Source organism: Camelus dromedarius, chromosome 8, assembly GCF_036321535.1.
Source record: "Camelus dromedarius isolate mCamDro1 chromosome 8, mCamDro1.pat, whole genome shotgun sequence".
Classification (NCBI taxonomy): Eukaryota; Metazoa; Chordata; class Mammalia; order Artiodactyla; family Camelidae; genus Camelus; species Camelus dromedarius.
In genome coordinates this window covers 62105236-62110070 of record NC_087443.1, presented here as the reverse complement: position 1 = coordinate 62110070, position 4835 = coordinate 62105236, and the positions used below count along the sequence as shown (strand labels likewise).

Below are 4835 nucleotides of genomic sequence, written 5' to 3'. Positions count from 1 at the left end.
GGCCAGGGACACTGGGTCTAGGAAAAGAGAGGTGTTTGGTCAAAGGGCGAAATTGGTAGACTCTCGCAATGCACTGGGCTGGAGACACAGTGGTCTGAATGAAGAGTGATAATATAAGGCATCCCAGGTCACTAGGAAAATCAAGAGTGTGACAGTCCCTGGAAAGCAGTGTACAACCAACTCCAGCTAGTATCAACCTGCCCTGGGGTTGGGTCTTTTGCGACAATGCGTCAAATAGACACATGCACCCAGGGTGGCCTCCCATCCATGTCCTTTCAGGGCAGTAGCCCTCTGCTTGAGTGGTGTTTTCACCTTCTTTTGCCTAGACAGGTTGTCTGCACTAGTTTTTAATGGAAAAAAAAATCGTTAATGACTAACACAATGCAATGCGCTTCCAACAGCAGGGCTACCATACTGATATTGTAATTTGTATTGATGTCCTGCCTCCCTGCCCAAGCTTTATGTATTTTCTTGCTTGTAGACTTCACATGTTTAGCACAACAGACATTATCTTTCTCTCCAGGTGCTGGGGAAAGAAAAGTCACCATGCATCCTAATGTTGGACTTAGTCCTGGAAATTGAGGCTGGTTGGAAACCATCTGAGTCCCCAACATCAGAGACCAAGTGATAGAGGAAAAACTTACACTAGACTCTGCTTCTCAAGGCCTTTATCCTCCCCTCACCCCTCAGCTTGCTGCCTCTGCTGCTTAAACCAGAGGAATTATTTTGCTTTCTAAAGTCTTCAGCCAGAACGTCATAAGGCCACTCCTGAAATGGGGCGGGGGCCTATTGATGGAGACAAAACCCCAAGCCTCCCCTGATGGGTCCTGGCAGCCGAGGTCTCTCTTCCCTCCTAAGTGAAAACTGGCACGTGAGTTAATTTCTTGCTTCTCAGCATCTTGCTGTGCACTGCTTTATTAAGAGGAATTTACTCTCCAATTTCCTGTAGTGATTTCAAATTCCCAAGGTTACTACCGCGCCTTACTTTATAGCCACAATTACACACCACTCCCTAAGGTTGTAAAGGATTTGGAAATACAACCTCAGCAGAACCTTTAGATGTCAGATGCCACCAGTTTGCAACAACATTAACTTTCTCATTAGAAACTCCGGTTTGAGATGCTTGGAGGTGGGGGAAGGGAAGGAGCCTAAAAAGAACAAGAAGAGGTTTCTTTAAACATCCTGGCCTGGTCTCAGTCCTTGGGGAGTGCCTCTAGAGACCAGATCACAGCAATGGTAACAACCATCGGTTTTCTCTTGCAGAGAGCAGTTTCGTGCATGTAGGGGGTCTGGTTTCTTTCCTCCGGCCTCTGATCACATAGCCACATAACTCTGCTCACAGGGGTGGTTATTTTAAATGTTTAACGTTTTTTCAAGGGAAGTTACTGCTGAGGCTCTTTTAATCTTCAGAGCCAGTTGGTAGGGAGCCTGTATGGTGCTTGTTTAACGGTACTCTAGTCATTCGCTCAGCACAGCATCTCACAGAATCATCCAGTCCCCAAATGGGAGTTGGGGACAATGCTATAGACCGTTAAATGCAACTCCCACGTTTTACAAAGAGAGAAACTGACACTCAGGGAGGGTAATTCGGTTCACATGTTCTCATAACATAAGTAAATTGGGACTTTCTCTGTGCTTTTATTGCCCATAAACCCCACAGTCACCACAGAGAGAAGAGTGTGCACTGATTTACCCACAGGTTACTTTTTTGTTTTGTTTTGTTTCAATTTTATATCTTCTTTAATTCACTTTCCCTTTGTAACACCCCAAATGTAGGGGATTTATGAACGAAGTCAATCAGGAGTAAGCAACCTCTGATTCTTGAAATAATTTATTCTACTTCAGAGGAAAACAAGACGTGCAGTCCCCACTTAGGATGACGGTTGGGGAAAATCAAGGCTTCTGAGGGTTTATTGTCCACATCACCAACAAATATGAGATGCAAACGTTACCCACAAAACCGTAACCTTCTATAGGTCTTTCTCAGGCAAGAGGATTGAGAGGAAAATGGCGGTCACCCTAGGTGACATGACTTGAAATTCCTCTGCTTCATGCTTTGTCATTGATCGTTAGCCTCAGTTTGGGTATGACATGGTGGTTTGTGGAAATATTTATTTAGTAGGCAAATAAGTTTGTATTTCATATGACTGTTTTGTATACGGAAGAGTACATACTTTCAGGTTTCTCCCTCTAGCTATGATAGTAGTGGGGATGTCCAGAGGCAGAGGGTAGAATAAGTTGAAAAGCATATCAGTGCCCTCTGTTAGAAAAATCTCCCTTCTGGAAAAGAAGACCTAAGAAACCTGAGATGTAGATCCTGGTCAGAAACCTTGTCAAAAAAAATCGCTTATGTATTCCTTCAGCAAGCAGTTTGAGAAACACTGTTAAGTCTCTCAGTCCTGCTTTCAGATGGGAAATAGAGACCCACATTTGAGAGTGGTGGTGAAAATTCAAATGCGCACAATCATGGCCTACTAATAAATTCAAAAATAAAAGTTTAGAAGAGAAGAGAAATTAACATCTGCTGAGCCCCTCCTCTGTCCAAGGCACTGAACCAGATGCTTTAACATTTCAGTATTTTCATTTAAGAAATTGGGAGTTTGGGATTAGCAGATACCAACTACTATATATAAAATAGATAAACAACAAGATCCTATTGCATAGCACAGGAAACTATATTCAATATCTTGTAATAACCTATAACGAAAAATAATATGGAAAATAATATATATGTGTAACAGAATCAGTATGCTGTACACCAGAAACTAACATAGCCTTGTAAATCAACTATACTTCAATTAAAATTTAAAAAAAAGGAGTTTAAACTGCGTGTCCTTTGATGCAGAAAAGTTTAATCCCATCAAGTAACTTACCATGATCTCACCTCTAGTAGGTGGGTCTTGGTTTGGAATTCAGGTTTATCTGATTTCAAAGCCCAACACTTTCCACTATTTTGTATGAATTATTCATTGTTGCAAGATTTATACATAGGTAGGGTCTAATACAATCCCCTAAGGTGCTAAAATTACTTTTTATATTGGCTCTGAATCAAGACCAGCAGCTTGCTGAAGCTGTTGGTTTCAAGCAGGCATCTAAAGAAGAGTCTTTTTATGGTCTGTTGGCCATTTCAGAACTTTGGAAATGTAATGGGCAATTCATTAGAAAGAAGGATATCACTGGTGATAGATGTGGGCTGATACGCATTTGTAGTTGATTAATACTTAGAGATTCCTGATTTAACTTGTCCATTAGAATTATAATACTGATGGGTCCAATTACTACCCAAAAAATTGCTGTGGGTTTCCCACAAAAACAGGAGGATGATTCTTTTTGAGTTGTTTATTGATTGTAAAAGTGCATCTATATTATGGGCATTGATTGAGAAAGTTACTTTCATAGTAAAGCACTTGTTAAATATTAATAAAGAAAGAAAGAAAAGTGAAAAACATTACTTTTTATAAAGTCGGTCAGAGCAGTCTTATAGACTATGAGATGAATTAAACCTAGTTCCAGATCAAGTACTCACCAATTTGATAGGGCAATATAACATGGGGGTTGCCAGCCTGGGCAGCTGAAATCCATCCTTGTGATGTTGATTCCCACTTCAACCACTTAAGAGAAATATTAGGGAATTTAAGGAGAGTTTAATAAAGGGGTCATTCACAGAGGTGTGGGAAATTTCCTGGAAACCACATAGGAAGACTTGGTGACCCAGGCGAGTAACAGTGCCAGGAGCTGCTACCTCCCCAAGACTGAAGAGGCCAGTGAAGGGAGAAGATTGGGGCCCATGGAGAGGACAGCTGTGTGGAGAGGGGTGGCTGACAGGAGATGCAGGTTTCAGTCAAGAGACCAAGAGATGCATCATCCAAAGGGGACCCTACAATGAGGGAACTGGAGAATAAATACCCCAACCTCACTGTCATCCTTTCCTACAACTTCCTGCTCACGGTTGGCAGAACTGAAACAGAAGCCAGAAAGAAGGAATATCACTCACGTAGGCTGGCCTCCAGAGTATCCCAGCAGAATTAGGACAGTGGATCTAAAAACATACATCTATCAAATGGGAGATGCTAATAGTAAGACAGGAGGGAAGGGCACAGGGCATAGGCATTAAAAAAATGACACAGCAGTTAGCACCAAGACGGTGGAAGATTCAGCTCCCAGCAGGCCTTGAACTTCAATATATGCTCACTGAAATACACTAACATGGTAAACGGTACTTCCACAGGTGTCGTGATAGTTCTGAGGCTGACCATAAAAGGTTAAAAAGAGGGCAGTGGCCCAATTCCTGGGAACCCCAGCCCCTTCCCAAAAGTATTTGGAATAATCCTCTCACTTGTTAGCATATGAAGTTACCTAGCCCATAAAAACTAACCACCCCCACACCTCAGGCCGTCTTATTTTACTTAGCAGACCCCATGCTCTGAGGCCTTCCTAGACAGCCCATACTCTGTCTATGGAATATGGATCAACTTTTACTGTAAACTAAGTACCAACCCTGAACCTCGTGGACGCTGTCTCTTGCCTTTTGAGATGGGCCACACTGTCTATGGAGCGTGTATCTACTTTTGCTTTAACTACCCCGACACCTCATGGCCTCTCTGGCCTTCTGAGATGGCCTGCACTCTGTCTATGGAGTATTTCTCTCTCTAAATAAATCTACCTTCACTCTACTATGGCTAGTTCTTGAATTCTTTCCTGCACAAAGCCAAGGGCCCTCACTTGGCAGAGCACATCCCAGGGACGCACCTGGGACAGGGCCACCCTCTAGCGCCCCCCTCCCCATCTTTTCCTGTTATCAATAGTACCTACCTCTGAGAGCAGTTAAAAGGATC

General features: G+C 42.7%; 1 non-coding gene across 1 annotated transcript; it reads left to right on the top strand.

Moving 5' to 3' along the window:
* The first annotated feature begins 3037 nt into the window (after nt 1–3037).
* LOC116156125 (small nucleolar RNA SNORA2/SNORA34 family) lies at nt 3038–3174 on the top strand. Its single transcript, XR_004139984.1, has one exon. It is a non-coding gene; the product is annotated as a small nucleolar RNA SNORA2/SNORA34 family (small nucleolar RNA).
* The last annotated feature ends 1661 nt before the right edge of the window (nt 3175–4835 follow it).